Here is a 17,978-nt window from a genome sequence, read left to right on the forward strand (position 1 = left end):
ATAAATATTAATTTGATATCGAGGATATTAATTTGATATCGAGGATATCGTGTCTGTTTATACAAATAATTCATTCGAATGTATGTATATATTTTATTATGTCGTTTATAAATGTTTGAAATATAATTTCAATATTTAAAAAAGTCATATCATCTCAATTAATAAGAATTGATGAATATCTGCAGTTTATGATATCACCTATATGGTTCCTCGGATATAAGAATTCGATATCATGAAAATGTTTACCTCAAACGGAGCGGATATTAGTAGACCAATACATCTCGAACATGTCCACTTTTATCAAAGTAGATTCGATAAATTGGTTTAATTTATAATACATGCAGTTCATGTATTTAAGAATAAATCATAGTTTTCCCACGAGCTGGTCATTTATGTCGCATTGTTTTGATACAATAACGACATAAACGGCCAGCTCGTTTTAAAACAATGATGTGGAGTTTCCGTGATCTATTTCGATTCAAATAGGACTATTTTTTTTCAAATTTGTAAATTGACACAGCCTATGACATTGGTCATACGTTATCACTTGTTTTACCACCGCTGTGGTCTAAAGAGCTTTAAAGCATGTAATATTAGAATATGTAGAATGTAGATTAGTTTATTTTGATGCACTCACCAAACACCAGAAATATATTCCATTTTGAATTGTGAACAATACGTAGCTCTATTTTTTCTCTCTTTTTCGTTTCATGTAGAATATGTGTACTCGATTGAAAAACACAGATTATAATGAATGCTATTCACGAATGTCTGCTGGTTTCAAACCAACTGTACTTTACCGCATCCAGAGGTGAGTCCAAATGCATCCAATACATCTACTTAGTAAACCTTTAGTCTAAACCAACAGTAAAAGAATTTGACTACTTCCTCTTGTCTTTGTCTTGCATGTGTGGTAGCGTGTTTGAACTAATTATATATATATTTCAGAAAAAAATAATAATGTGGAGTCGAAATTCTTTTTTTTCTTTACCTACTCTTTCTTGTCTGAGTATTCAAGTTGGTATTCTGTCTTTCTTTTCATTTAGAAGCTTAGAAATTGACATGTACAAGCACATTATCTGTGCTCTTATTTTTTTTTTTAATTATTTTTTCTAATTGAAATTATCCCGTTTATTCAACTTTTTGATTTTGATAGCTCAGGACGTTTTTTCGGTCACAATTTCATTCCATTACTGTACTTATCACTAGTTAGCAAAAACTTGATAATTAGGGTCATATGGTGGAATGCATTGATTTCATTTTGGGATACTAATCGGTTCATATATTGCAACTTGACACGTAGTATCATGAACTACATGTATCTGATTTATTATAAATTGTAAGTAAGTTTAGTCTTCCTGGTTGCCTGTATTTTAATGTCCATTTTCTATGGCATCGTAAGAATTAATGTTTTGCTGCATTTCTATAAAATGGAGTTTTATGGATTTATTCTTTTTGAAAGTATTCTATACATTGTGTAAGATGGTAAAATAATTAGAAACATGTTCATTTTATTAAGCATTTATATCTCTGTATTAACTAGCCAATAGGGATGAATGTTTATTGCGTCTCAAGGAGAGTTATCCCGATGTAATGAAACAATCTACGAATCCCAGACATATTTATTTTTAAGCGACTGTCTCAATATTTCATTGTGAGCCTTTTTACTGACTGAAGTTGAATGATTTCATAATGGGATCATTATTTGGCCTTGATATTGTGCACATCTAATTTTTGATGCAATACAACACAGGTCTTAACTCATAAAGGCTTTCGTTGGTACATTTTGTTGAAAAAAATTACGAGAACACGAGAAAAAAAAAAGAAAAAAAAAAGAGAAAAAACGTACAGAGAAACAAAAGTTCTTACCCAACCCAGACTCCACTGAAAAAATGGAAGCATGAAGCAGGTGCTCTCGTAGGGTAAACGTAATTTGCTGTTCTTGAATTACCAACCGAGTTTTTCACAAAACATCATCGGGGATAGCCGAAAAGGAAAGCTATGACACGCTGAACAGATAGTGTAAATACATCATAAAGATCTACGAGTTCATAATGACAACCAAGTACTAACTACTCTGATTTCACTGACCGCCATAAATATCTGCGGAACAGACTCCTAAATCAAGGGTATGTTGAAAGGCGACTCAAAAGTCCTCTTACAAATATTCAGTTTCTTCTAAAATGACGAGTAATGATTGCTTTTGTGAATTGTACTTTGTGCTGATGTGATCGCTGATTTACAGATTATGACGTAACAACATGCAAATGCTATTTAATTACCAACGGTACATTCATGTCGCAATGGACGAGAGAGGTTTAGCACCCTGTAAAACATAGATTTAACCCATCATTTATTTTGAAATACCTGTACCAAGTCAGAACTATAGCAATAGCAGTTGCTTCGGTGGTGTAACATCTATTTTGCTAGATTTATTTTGGATTTTACTTGATTATGGATCGGATTAGTGTTCGTTAATTTTGTTATTACCCTTATTTTCTGCAGTTATAATTTGAATCTTGTAACAACATAACTTGTTACAGAAACCTAATTGTCTAGTTAAGAAGGAGAGTTTCAGCAAGCTCTCTTGCATAACATATGAGTTGTGATATGAAAACTCCATACGCATATGTTTAATTAATATTGCCACTGATGAATATAAAGTTGACAATATGGAATGAAAAATTATCGCGTTTGACGAATAGTTTTGTCATGATTTTGTTCTTACCATGCAGTTAAGAAAAGGATTTGAGGCTAACATTTTCAGGTTCTTTCGGCTGGATAATATGTATAAAATGCTCAAACCTAGGATTTTTTAAAGACCATATGTCATTTTTATAACGAAAAAACTAGTAATTAAACGATCTGGCTTAACAATGATGAGCAACTAAATGGATATCCATATCCAGAAAAAGTGCCAAAGTGCCAATGAAAATTAGTAAATTAATCAGGCAAAATCCATGGACACGACACCCCAGTTAGCACGAACCTTTTTCGAAACATTTTATTTAGAGTTGGTAGTTTATTAAAATATTTTCAGCAGAACATTTTAAAATCGATTTGAAAACATTTCATCGTTTAAGTTAAAAAAAATGTTTTCAGAACCGTTCATTGAAATGCTATTGAAATGTTCAAAATAACATGTCACTATAATGTTTTTGGATCTATATTTAAAACATTATTTGGATATGTTATAAAAATGCTTCTTATATGTTACGAAAAAAATTTTCTGATAATGTTTCTATTGCATTCCTTTGGAACAGGTTAAAACATTTCCAGATATGGTTTTAATGAAGTTTTCTGAAATGTTCAATAAACAGTTGTAGAAATGTAAGAAAAACATTTTAATGTATTGTCTTTAAAAAAACGTTTTAAAACGAATTTAGAAAATGTTTCTAAAATATTTCAAATTACATATTTAAGAAAAACAATTTTCTCCTAAATATCAAATATAGAATAAAAAAATAAACCATGAAATTGAAATTGCAATGATCTAACACTATAAGACAATAGAGGCTATATATAATTACATCATTACACATAGACATAATATGATAACAGTGTAAATGGTGTGCCACATGTTGCTATTGAAATAGGTTAGAACAAATCTTTATCAGTTTGTGTATTATCTTACATCTTGCAAGGAGCACACTATTTTGAGGACGATTTAAAGAACTGGATCTGTCCAACAAGATGTACGTAAAATTCTTTTTAATTAGAAAGTTAAAAACTGTATGCCAAAGTACTATAAATTAATACTAGTCTGTGTAACCTTGTCTTATAAATATAGCTGGTCAAGTAGTCATTTTACAATTTCCCAGTCACTAGACAACATCACGCTGTGAAGACAAACACTTAAGTGACTTCTGATTTTGTTTTTATTTTGTATTTGTAAGCCCCGAAAATTTGTACTGCTCCGGAAAATTTACGTGTTTCGCCGTTTACGGTTTTGTATAATGTCAATTCAATTTAATGTCCGTAACACGATGACAAAATTAACATGTCAAAATTTATATCAAAAAATTAGGTGTTGACCCCGCAAGGAGTAAGTTTTTAACTTTTGATTATTTTCTTATGATAGATAAGTGTCTCTGTGAATTAATTGATATGTTTATATTGTCGAACTTTGTGTAAATAGGTGTGTTTTGAGCGTCCAAAAGAACGTCCTAGATATTAACCCGGTCACTAGTTTTGCCAATGTTTAAATTCAAACTTTAGTGACCTAACTTCGTACTTTTAAGGTATGTGTCAATGAGAACAACTATCTTCTTTTACAGACGTTTGTTGTCAACAGTTTACAATAATTTTGAAGTGTCTTTTTTCCAACAGTTTTGCATTATTGATGTATATTTAAACGATTTTTCATTGTCATGATAGTAGTATGAATATTGTGATTATTTTTATGAGTAATTAGGCGGATATTTTGCATTGAATCTGACAGCAAATCTATTTTGAAACTTTGCGAGTTATTTTTACAATTTATTTAGCATTACCTCATGCTCTGCATGTATGGAAAGCCTAATTGACAGAAACTTTGAAACATTTACACTTCACATATTGTCAAAATTGGGCCCATAATATTGAATATGTTCTCTTAGTTTTGAATATTATGATTTTTTGCATATTCATGTTTGAAAAACTGTGTCGTTTGCTTATTGTAGGTTTTTACCCTCTCCAGGGATCGAGCTAATAAAGTTCACAGTTTGGATTACATAAAGCTTGTTATTTTTAATTTATTTCTTTATAAGAAATATACATGATCTCTCTCTCTTGCATGGAATAAGTATTACAAAAGAAGCTCATCTTTTTCAAGTTAAGTTTTATAAAGTGATGAGAATCTGATTGGACCATGACAAGTGATCATGGCATTTGTTAGTCTTTTCGTGTGTCTGTTCATTCATTTGACCGCAATATGTAATAGCTGTTTTACATAAATCAGTAGTGGATGCAGAAACTCCGAAAAGTTGGGGAAACATTGCCTTTGAGGGTGGTCACTATAGGTAGGTAGTATAATTAATTTCATATAAAATCAAATTATTTTTTTTCAAATATTAGGGGGGCCATGGGCCCTCTTGGATCCACCTCAGTTTTTGCTGAACTTCAATAATGTTTTAATCATAGAACACATATAGGAGGTTTGGTTCCACCATGAATATCCACTTCCTGTTTGAAGAGGACATACATTTTAAAGGTGTACATAGCTCTGCTCACTACAATTTCAGCTTAAAAACTCAATTCATGGTTTTTCAAAGTGCAAATAAAATCTTGATATAAAACAGCATGTTTTAATCTAACAGACAATGGTATTTCCATCATTAAAACATACACGTGTTGCAAAAAATATCAAGTGATATATAATTGATAGTATGTTTATTTTTTTCCTTCAGTATTTAAATTATAACTACTGTAGGTATGTACATCGTGACTATACCATTAATCCTGTACAATTTTTTTTTTCAGGAAACCAAAGAACGGAAATGTCGCTGCTCGAGATACCTGAAGATGAATAAGTGAACTGACAAAACCTATCTTTGCAATTTCGTTTAGTTTGTCGCTATATCTACAAAATATAGAGACCTCTACAAATCTTTTAACTCATGTTATATCTGCTGAAAGAGTATGCGATTTTTGCATCAACATATTCATAACTTAGATTGTTTTTAAAGCATGTTATTGATAAACATTATAATAACATTATAGTGAATGGTTGTTAAAAAAGTTTTTATAAAATTTCTGCGACCATACTTTTTGGCGATTTAAAGACATTTCTAAGAAATGTTTTCAGTCTTTTTAAGGAAACGCTATAATACCATTATAGTGAATTGTTATTGAAAACGTTATTATAACATTTCTGCAACCATACATTTTTACCTTTTTAAAAACATTTCTAAAAAATGTTTTCAGTCTTTTTCAAGAAACGTTTCTAAAACGTTTATATTACATTTTTGAGCTAGTTGGGACGTTCGAATATATATATAATAATAAGGACAAAGTACAAGAAACAATAATACATTTACGACGAGAAGTACAAAGCGGGCGAGAAAGAGATCTTCACCAGAAACCACTTTTGTCATTAGTATGGTTTGGTTATGATATGACTGTTCATATCTAGATACATTCAACAAATACAAATAATTTTTATTCTGATTTTCGATATATTAGATTATTCATTATCTTAATTACGTTTTCACAAACAAGCCAACGATGTCGTTAAAAAGAAATAACACGAATGGTAAACAAAGAAACATTATACCGATGGTACCAATGTTTTTGGAAGATTGTCGGTCGTCTTCTGCACATATTCGCCGACGTATGGACGATGAAGTCGACTTTTTATCAATAGATAAAGTGTTTCGTAGCTCTTCAATCATATGCTTGAGTTCATCGCTGGTATAGTTGCGTTGACATTGACAGGGGCACATATCACTTATTGACGTCGTTCCTATCGTCGTTGCCGCTGTTTTTGCACTGGTGCTGGTGAATGGTGGAGATTCATCTACCATAATGTCAGATGCAAATTGATATGGAAATTAATAAATTATCTAAAAATCTATTATATTGTTATTTTTGAAATTATCACCAAGGAGTCCAATCTTTTAGATCATGTGATTTTTCAGCAATATCACAAAAGGTTAAGCAACAAGTCTTACAGTAAAACCAGTCTTATCTGAACCTTGAATAATCCGAAAAAAAACTGTTAATACCTGTTCAAAAGGGTTAGGTGCAGACGGGTTGCACTGTAATAGGGTATCGATTGGATAAAAAGTTTTGTGAGTTCCATTTTTTAAAAATATGATTAAACATATATGTATATATGATTTTTGATCTTTTTGCCCTTGTTTCTCTTGTTTCATATGCAACTGCATGTTACATTCTATCATGAAATTTTAGAGACGGATCGATGATTGCAAAAAAAAAATAAAATAAATAAATAATAGAAAATAAAAAAAAAAAAAAAAAAAATAGCCGTATTTTATCTAACATCTTACCACAAAAAGGAATATCGCAATATTGCCAACGTATATTCGGGTCCATTGTGTAACACCATGGTCCGTCTGGTTCCCGATCTGGATTACGACAGTAATTCGAATGGCCAGTAAAATTGTTTATATGCGGTTGACTATGAGGGGTCAAGGAATCCCATCTTTGGCATGATATCCCAGATGCCGTAATGCTTACACTGCCACTGTATTCTAAGCCAGGTAAAGTAGTTTTACAGTCTTGACCTGAAAGTTCTAACCACAGACATAAATAATCTTATACTTAAATTTGATTTGTTGATTTTGATACGAAACATGTGGTTAAACTGAATATTTTTCTTACATAGAACACCATGATGTTGATGCTTTTCTGTTTAACCATTAGTTTTGTTTTGTTCTGGATGCATTATCTATATTTAAAAAAATGAATTGTTAACTTTTAAAATTATGTTATGGCTTTATTTCGGTATATATATATGTACTGCTCATTGAAAAAAATATCATATTGCCAATTCTCGTATTAAAAAAAAATTATACACCATTTTTATCTTCATAATTTCATTTAAATTAGTTTTGATAATTTTTGGAATATTAATAACAGAGGTTAATCTGATTAAAGATTCAAGTGTAATTACCTGGTAACTCTCCATATCCTATTACACAAAGCAGGGTGATAATTGTCGCTTTTCGTGTATCCATATACCACAGTGCGATTATCCTTAATAGTTGTGATTGAGTGATATTACATGGACTAAGGATGAGGATCCGTAAGGCCTTGTTCTGCCTACTGAAATAATTGGTAAACAAAATATCATCAATTCGGAAGAAAACTAAATAATAATGTAATACATATTGTAAATTTTCAATTTTATGCATTCAGCTTGTGATTTAAAGAGTAACAATGCAGAAACGAATGCACAAAACCGCCTGGAAGGCTATTCTGTAAATAAAATAACATTTTTTCACCCTTCTGTCACTTATTTATAGTGAGATCCAGCGTTAACCAAAAAAGATTGAAATTGAAAGTATGCATTTATATAGTCTTTCTACGGGAAAAAAAGGTTAACGCTGGATCTCTATGTGCATTTAACAAAAAACCTTCGAAAATCACGCTTAAAATCGCTTCAAAAAAGTCCAACTGTACATGTATCATGTGACCTAGCTAACCGTCACATGATTTAGCACTTGGCCATTCTAATTATAATGTGTAATTAGTGTAGCAAGTGGAGTAGATATATTAATTAAAGAGCTTTCATCTCACCTTTATGCCAAAGAATGAAAAAAAGTCTTAAATAATCTTTGATCAGACGTCGATTTTGATATAGCCACTGCTATCAACATGTATGTATGTACGTGAATGCACTTATATACTTTGAACCGCGTTTTACTGTCCTTTACGTGGGATATTATATATGGATTTAATATTTGAATCCAATAGTTTTGAATATCTTTTTGCTCTAATATCCGTATAAATCTCCTCGATAAAAGATTGTTCTACATTATGATTTACTTTTGCGTGGAACTAAGTACAAAAAGGAAATGCTTTAAATAAGCTCATATAAGCATTATAGTGTACAGAAACCTGGAGCACCACCTCTAAAGATAATTTTGTTTGTAATAATTGTTGCAAAGCATTTTATTTCCTTATTCTATCGGGCAAAGTTGGAAACACTGTTATAATATATATCAAGCGCGAATAAAGCTTTTTAATTGATTCTGTTTTTATTTTGAAAGTAGAAAAATTAAAAGCCGTTTGCATTGTTTGCCTGTAAAAAAATCCAGGTTCTGGGTATTTATCTATTACAATGATTAAGCGTAGTTCTATATAAAATTCTTTCAAAACTGCTTTCTTTATCCGGGAAAAATCTTCAATACATATACATTTATAATGCACACATATCAAACATGTCCTTACATGTATGCGATATTGCAAATTTAATATATGCAAAATGCTGGTCAATTGTACGCAATTTTGTGTGTATAAAATCCTGTTGCTTAAGTTTCTTGTATATAAAGTTAATATACCAACATTTCTTTCGTATTTATTGAACACCTACACATACGCCAAAAAACATGTAGACACTTATAATACCCGTTTTTATATCAAAGCTGTTACCTGAGGAAGTACTATGATGCCCCGCTCAGGAGGAGCATGGATGTACATGTAAATTCTTCATGTTTATAAGTAAATATCTGTGCTTAATAGCCGACATGTAGGTTTTAGTATTTGTTATAACAGGTTTTATATAACATTTGTGCCAAGCGGTCCTTTTATGCTAATTGTTGTCTGCATTTCAGTGTTTTGTCGGTTTTTCGAATATTTAATGTAAATTTTAGCGTCTATATTTTATGTGAACGAAGTTGTCTTTTATTTTAGTCAACTGCATCCTGTGTTATGTTTGTATTTAATCCATGTCTCCAAAATTTTGTTATCCGCCTCTTGAAAATATTAGGAAAAGCAAAACAAACAAAAAACAGGCGCGTCGCGGGTGGTGGATTTGATGGAGTGCAACAATGCCTTATACATGTAGGTTTCAGATTAAATAAGCATGGTCTGACCGTGAATCCTCTGAGGTTTTGTGGTATGAATATCCACGTGACATTTATTGAAACACGTTTTCGAACCTGAATTTAAGATATGCCAAGCTTTCATGTATTTTAGCGGAGATACAATTTGCATTGACGTTAATCTTGGGAAACTCTACAAAATGAAACCCCTGTTATTTTTATCCAAAATTGAAGTGCGTCACCTCTGGCCCTCTTACCTTCCCAGTTTCATCCCCATTATTTTGACTGATGAATAGCGAAAATCTTAAAAGCGGCAGAACTTAAGCTCTCACAAGCTCCCACCGGGAGACGGACAAGACCGTTGAAGATTGTATGATAAAATGTTGAGAGGTTCAAGCCGAGAACGGCCGATAGCGGGAGGTTAATTACCTATATAGATGTATTTTTGTTCAAACTTCCCCACATTAATTTACAATTATTCGTAATCATCAATTCAAAAAAAATAATGTTTCAATTTTAGTTTTCTCATTTATATCTTTTAAAACTTGGCAAATATTATAGAAATTATTGATTTAACTAAAAGTATTGATAAGTTTATCAACAATGATTTGTGCATGTACGTGCTTATTAGTTTTCCGCTATTGTACTCGGAAAACTTTTAACACTTTCCTCAGGGATTCGTCTGTTTGTCTGTCTGTCTGTCTGTCTGTCTGTATGTCTGTCTGTAGTTAACCACGAGAATCATTATTGACTTTTAAGTGGTTATGAAGATGTGTATAGCCACTCATACAGTGTTATTATGTAGTTGAGGAGAAACAGTAACACATGATTTGTATATTTACCTCATCTCGATGTGATGATTCTGTTTTCAGCGTAACATACTCTGAGACTCAACGATTTCATATATATTTTTTAAATTTTATACAAGTTTAATTCAAGTAAAACGATATTTTACGGAAGGGGAGACAAAAATGATTAATTGCCTTAAGCTTTATAAAATGTAGAAGTTACAGGGCTAAGTGCGCGACTGCACCAATTTGAAACTACCTAACGAATTATTACATCCATCACTGAAGATGAATTAATATATAGACCTCCTTAATTTGAAGCTTCGAAGCTCAATTCATGCGCACACAACAGATAGACATTTAACAGAAGAGAAATACGTTATACTTAAATGCCTCTATGACCAGGTTTTCCTCCGCATTTTGTTACTACATATGTCTAACAAATTTCGTAAAACATATCACTAAGATGTAATTGTATTTTACTTTATTTAACATATGCTAATTGAATATGCATATTACTTTGTTTATTTCTTTTACAAACAAAACAAATTTTCTCTTCTAATTTCGTTAGAAATGAAGATGAAATAAAGTGTTTTAATTTGAAAGAATGGAACAATTTTGAGTTTATTAAAGGGAGATAATTTCATTTCTTCTAGTAGGCGCTAAAGCGCCTTATGTACCCTTATTCGTTAGAAAAAAAAAGAAATTAAATTAAAAAAAATGTCATCTTCGGGATCCACTTGTCTGGTGACAGATTAACTTTTGATTTTCTTTTGTTACTTTGTATGTATTATTTTGATTATTTTTGTTCTTTGAGTTGTATGTCTGTTTTCCATGTCTGACCTTCTATATATATATATAGAAAGGTCTGAAAAATTCCCAACGATGTTAGAACTGTCAAATTTGCGATGCAAATTTATGGTCGTTCCCTCCGCGGGACTCGAACTCGTACCGCTGTGACATCTATGGCAACACCGCCTGCACTAAGTCCAGCGCCCTAGACCATTCGTTTATATATATATATATATACAACGTCTCCGAATGTGACGACTCTATTCGCTACACTGCTCCATCGGATCAAATTGATACAGGGAAGATAACGTAAACTTCTAGAAGGGTCTGAAAAATTCCCAACGATGTTAGAACTGTCAAATTTGCCAAGCAAATTTTTGGTCGTTCCCTCCGCGGGACTCGAACTCGTACCGCTGTGACATCTATGGCAACACCGCCTGCACTATGTCTAGCACCTTAGACCACTCGGCCAGCTAGGCTATATAAAATATAGCTTTCGCTGGCCGGGTCATTCCTCCTCGTAGGATTAATCTAGGGCTGTAATTTAGTACACGATGTATGGTAGTACGGGCCAGTTCATCTAGGTGTTATTATGTAGGATAGAGGACCCTTCTATGAGTTTATGTTATCTTCCCTGTATCAATTTGATCCGAGCAGTGTAGCGAATAGAGTCGTCACATTCTGAGACGTTGTATAATATTGATTTGTTGTGACATGCATCATTAATTTGAACCTCTATCCTACATAATAACACCTAGATGAACTGGCCCGTACTACCATAAATCGTGTACTAAGTTTTTTATATAGCCTAGCTGGCCGAGTGGTCTAGGGCGCTGGACTTAGTGCAGGCAGTGTTGCCATAGATGTCATAGCGGTACAGGTTCGAGTCCCGCGGAGGAAACAACCAAAAATTTGCTTCGCAAATTTGACAGTTCTAACATCGTTGGGAATTTTTCAGACCCTTCTAGAAGTTTACGTTATCTTCCCTGTATCAATTTGATCCGATTGAGCAGTGTAGTGAATAGAGTCGTCACATTCTGAGACGTAATATATATATATATATATATTATTATTATTACACAGTTCATCATTTCAGAAAATAAAAAAGTCGTTTGTTTCTGAATGAAAATATGCCCGAAACAAGATGTTCCCTGGAGCCTGAATCGCTCACCTGGTTGAATTTTGCCATTCAAGGGCAATAAATTAAACAAGAAGTTGCCCAACAATTTTGACTCAAGAAAACTTTGATAGTATCATTTCAGTAAATGAAAGTCTAAATCTATCATAGTTTTAAAGACATTGGCTGAAAACTGTAAAAGAAAATCCTGTCATTTTTTTCTGTCAAGGGCAATAAGAAGACGTCTGACAAATTTTATGCCTGGAGACTTTTGTAGTCCTAAAAATAAGGATCATTACAGCTATTGAAAGAATTTGGCTAAACCTAACGGTTTTGGAGATATATACAAAAAACTACTGTCTGACCCCTATGTTCTATTTTTAGAAACGACACCATATTTTTCAACGGATCAAAAAACCCACTTCAATTCTATGCAGGATACCCCAAAGAACAATTATACCGTGTTTTGTTTCAATTGGTAAAATAGTGTCAGAGGAAAAGATTCTTGAAAAAAGAACATTAAGAATAGCAAAAAAACTGTGAAAAGGTCAATAACTCCAATATAGCTTAAAAGATTAAAATGAAAATTTGACCGCAGATAGATTTCATCATTCTGAACACTTTTACCCAATGTCAGAATTCGGCTGAACGTAACCGTTTTGGAGATATATGCGAAAAACTACTGTCTGACGCCTATGTTCTATATTTAGTGACGGAGGTCATGTTTTTCGACGGATCAAAAATTCCCACATCATTTCTATGCAAAATACCCAAAAAATATTCATACCAAGTTTGGTTCCAATTGGTCAAGTAGTTTCTGAAGAGAAAAGTTTTGAAAAATTGTTAACGACGACGACGGACTTCAAGTGATGGCAATAGCTCACGTGGCCGTCGGCCAAGTGAGCTAAAACCAACAAAATTTACACTTCTCAGGAGTTTTTGCTAAATGACTTAAATTGTGGCACCATTATGACGTCATTACAATGAACTAATGCCAAACAATTATATTTCCCTATATTTTTATATTTCACTATGTTATGAAGAACTTTTAAGTTATTACAACAAGGCTGACATGACTAAGCAATATTCAACTTTAAAGCAGGGAAATGATTCATATGTGAATTAAATCGTAATAAATTATCACAAGTAATTCCAACGAATGAAAATAATAATCAAATCGCGAGAAAACAAACAACCAAATAACAGCATAACAACAACAGCAACAGCAACAAAAGACGTAGCACTTAAAACCATTTAATACCAGAGGAAACAAATAAAAGCGACGATAAACATCGAGTGAATAGGTACTAAACCATTTCTTACAATGCTATTAAATTCATTTTTTTGTTTTTTGTCTTTTTTCTTTAATTTTTGACTTCCTCTATTTGCGTCTTACCTTTTGTGAAAGTTCTAAACGAAAACAACTACACGATTTATCCTTTTGTAAGAACTTTTTTGTAGTTCTTGAAGCAGAAAACTAGTGATGAAGTATTTAAAAGCACACTTTGAATGCCCCGCATTAACATTCTTTATAGCTAAAAAATAGAAGTGTTTGTTTTTATTACCTTGCTTTTAAGCAATGATAAATCATTTTATCTGATCAAATATATTCAATATTAACAATGCTAACCATTACACTATATTATATGTTGTATAAAGATTAATCAATGTTATTCGTATAAAAAATGTCCTACTGATTTAAAGTAAAAGTAAACAAATACAGATAAATATATTTAAAGTAGTTGTTGGTAGTAAAACTGAGTTACTTTCGACATCCATTTTGACAATTAGTAAAATCGATGGCCTATGTAGAAATGATTCTGCTTTAAATTTCAATAGGTGTACATTCCCCTTCTCCACATTGCAACTACCGTTTGTCGTTTTTTCACATGTTTTTTATTCATACTATGTTCACGGTAAATATGGGGAAATCAGTGTTAAATCATAAAATATTCCTTAATTCCCCTCAGTCATTTTCGTAATTAATACCACAAAGGCCAATTACAGGTGAGATTATTTAAATTATGGCATTAATTGATACTTAATTAATACTGAGGTATCAATTAGACAAATGTAAGAATGGTGGTATTTAATTTAACCTTGCAGAGCTCAAAAAGACAAATTTTATTTTTAAACATGTCATAGTTCATTGATCGTCAATGTAAAAAAACAAACTTTCTGTTTCTGGAAAAGTTGTCAAGGGAACAAATATTCTAGCCACGATCAACAGAACGTAATCCAGGGACAAAGACCAGCCAGGAAAAATAAACACAAAACACAACAGAGGTAATGAGCCACTCGGCTTCCACTAAAAACTGGAGCATGAACCAATTGCATAAGTAGGGTAAACGTCCACTGCTTTTCTAGAAATACCCACGAGTTTCTCATTAAAAGACAGGACTGCGGTTGACGAAAGAGGAAAGGAAAACTATGACACGTTGAACAAATCGGTTCTCGTGGTGCAGATGGATACACCGTAATGGTCCAGGAGTTCATTATGCCGACCATAATATTTCTGTGGTGAGGACTTCAATCTTGTTGCAATATTTTCCTGTTCCAGAAGCCTAATTGTAAGGAGCCTATTGCAGTACAAAAAAATCTACGTACAACATGATTGTCTGGCATAACGTGTAAGTTGTGATTTGAAAAATCTATACGCAGGTACTGAAGGAATGTTGCTACAGATGACAGAAAAGTTGACAATATGGAATGAAAAGTCATCGCATTTGTAGTATAATTTGGTTAATAGTTTTCCGCTACCATCCATTTCCAAGTGTAGGTAAAGATAAGATGTTGACTCCAGAGTGACTGTAGTATTCCTTATCTTAAGTACTTTGGGGGTAGATGTGATGTATAAAATCCCCCAAACAAGGATTGTTTTTCAATAATACATCATCTTTAAAGCGGAAACTGGCTCAAAGGATTTTGCCTCACGATGATCCTTCCTTCGCATCAGATTAGCTATAAACTCATAAAGGTGACGGCATTTGTCATTTGGCCTTTTGTTGCTGTGGTTGTTGTAAATACTGCCTCGTTTAGACCTACGTAAAACAGGAACAGTTTGATTAAATAAATATTCAATGATTTTCTGTTAGTGAGCAGGGATATTTAGTTGATATTTATAGTTTGCAAAAATGAATGCAAAGTTAAAAGAAAATATAACAATTATAATGAAGAAAGTAACGACAAACATAAAAGAATGACAATGATGTATTCTGTATAACAAAATACGTAACTTAAAATATTGCTTAGATGGTAATAGAAAATTTGTAACCAATTTAAAATACACTGTCACTCCAGGCCACGCCTTGGGATGACAACGATATTCTCGGGGTAACAAACTGCTCTACCACCCTCTCAGTTATATGTTAGTTATATATTGGTATAGCCTTGGTGTTTAGTCTGATCTCCATTTTTTCTTGACCAAGTTAAATCAGCATATGCCTGGCCTGAACAATTTGACAGTCTTTAAACATTTTTGGCCTCTTTATTTCTTCCCTTGATTATAGAAACTTTCTTATTTTTTTCAAAATAATATGAAAGACGAAGCAAAGAACATAGAGAAAGCAGTCATTTGCACTGTATACGTGTCTATAATCCTCGAAACTGAGAATAACTGATAAATATTTTAACACTTAGAACACTAAAGTGTATAATTCTACTCACAATCTTAAAAAACCCCAGAGGAGTACTGGTCAAACATATTTTTAAAGAAAAGATTGTAAGTCAACAGTAACATATTATATAATGCTTCTGGTAAGAACTTTCCCTGTTAAACAAAATATACGAATATTGATATATTTATGCGACTGGTATTTTTGTTAAATATGGCCTAGACATATTGTTTTTAAAACGTTTGCAAACAACTGTGGTAGAATGTTTGATATGTAATCTGAATTTAAGATGTAGGTTAGCCATGACTGCTCGAAAGGTTGTATAATATAAGTCAACGTTATTGAATCTATGTATAATCTTAAATATCTACTAGTACTATTAATATGAACCGATCTGTAAAACCACTTTGAGATCTGTCAAAGATTAACAATTCTTATTCGGTGATATGCTGACGAACCATCAAATGGGTTGGTACAACCGGAAACCAAAGAAATTGAGTGTTCTATACTTGATTCATTTATATTATGGGATTAATTGCTTTTTTTTTCGTACGACAAACATTTGACGTAACATTAAATGGATTTAAAATAGTTTGAAAGTCTGAAATATAATTTGAATAGTCGAGTCCGAGTTGTTCATTTGCTTTTGTTACTCTGTATGTATGATTTAAGTTACTTTATGTTCTTTGTTGTGTTTGTCTGTTTTCCATGTCTAGTCTTTGTCCCTAGATTACATTCTTTTGATTACCGCTATAGCCTTTGTTCCCTTGGTTTCCTTGATTATTCTTGAACAAAGAATTTGAAATATTACATGGAGATTTAAATTTCTGATTTAGTTGTCATCACGTTGTATTTTATTCGTTGAATAAGACTTTTACTGAATTCGTTACGTAACATGGATTCTAGTGACAAAGTCTGTGAATTGGATTCTTTTATTTCATTTATACCAGTTGTAATTCACAATAAAATGGGCATTGAAACAATAATAAAGAATACTCCGTGAAATTCAAAAATCAAGATGTAAAACATGTTAAATACTTAAATCGTAGAGAAAGTATAGGATACTCTATTAAAGTATATGAAACCAGTTCAAGACATACATATGGCTTTTTCAACGACTTTTTCATAATTTTATAAATAGCTACTTGGTATTCTGAACTAAACATGAAAAAAATAAATAAATGCGCATATTTCGTAAATGCATCTCAAGGTCAAAAACAACCAAATGTTGATTTACTGTTAAATATAAGTAAAATAAAGAAAAAATGCACAATGAAAATAAAACACAACTGAATGTTCACTAGAACTACTAGTACTAAACTGACAAAGTGCATGAACTACATACCCTGCATGGCGTTCAAATGCCCTATGAATAATTACAAATATTACATCTTGCTATGCATGTGTAAAGTCCACTTAAAGAGAACAAATGATGAATTCATAAATAATGCAGAAAAAATGAAATGAATGCACAATTCAAATTTATAAAGTAATTCAATGTTCCAATGAACAGACTCATTCATAATATATATATTCGGCAATGGATACATTTCATTTATAACTATTTATACATTGAACCTTTACAAAGATATCAAAATGAATTGCGGAAAATTCATTTGATACAATTGCCAATTAAAGTCTTACTCTAGTTTAGTGTCATACACACACAGTAACACGCACTTTTTATAGGCCAAGCGGTCTTATAAACTAACTCATTCATTCGTAACAATTATACAGAATTACAAATAGAGAATTTAAACGTAGTCACGAATCGCCTTTTTAAATAGACAATCGGAGTAATTTTCATAAGTTTGCCATGGTCGGCTAAAGCAAACATGTTATTTTAGAATTTGTTTACCAATAAAACTTCGTTGTTGGTGATGGATTGCTTATATAAGAAAGATTAAGTTGTATCGTTAATCATTTAAGCGCATGTGACACACTTATAGGATTCAATGCAAGTATTAACCGAAGGCCTGAGATCATGAACATTAAGCATTCGATCATTTGTTATCAATGTCGTAAAATATTTCAAGAATGGAAAGCAGAAACATAATAATATTCAATAATTTACGACATTTGTAAAATGAAGTATATATGTATGAATATATTCAACATTAGTTTTTATTGAAATACATTATTTACAAAACGCATTGTCTGTACATAGTAGAAATAAAAA

At 32.0% G+C, this 17,978-nt stretch overlaps 1 long non-coding RNA gene across 1 annotated transcript; it reads left to right on the plus strand.

Moving 5' to 3' along the window:
• The first annotated feature begins 3,627 nt into the window (after positions 1-3,627).
• On the plus strand, positions 3,628-6,516 carry LOC148626515 (uncharacterized). Its single transcript, XR_015920090.1, has 3 exons — positions 3,628-3,695; positions 4,662-5,000; positions 5,461-6,516. It is a non-coding gene; the product is annotated as an uncharacterized LOC148626515 (long non-coding RNA).
• Positions 6,517-17,978: the final 11,462 nt, after the last annotated feature.

Source organism: Perna viridis, chromosome 2, assembly GCF_037379345.1.
Source record: "Perna viridis isolate PV_CMFRI_1.1 ecotype Kerala chromosome 2, ASM3737934v1, whole genome shotgun sequence".
Classification (NCBI taxonomy): domain Eukaryota; kingdom Metazoa; phylum Mollusca; class Bivalvia; order Mytilida; family Mytilidae; genus Perna; species Perna viridis.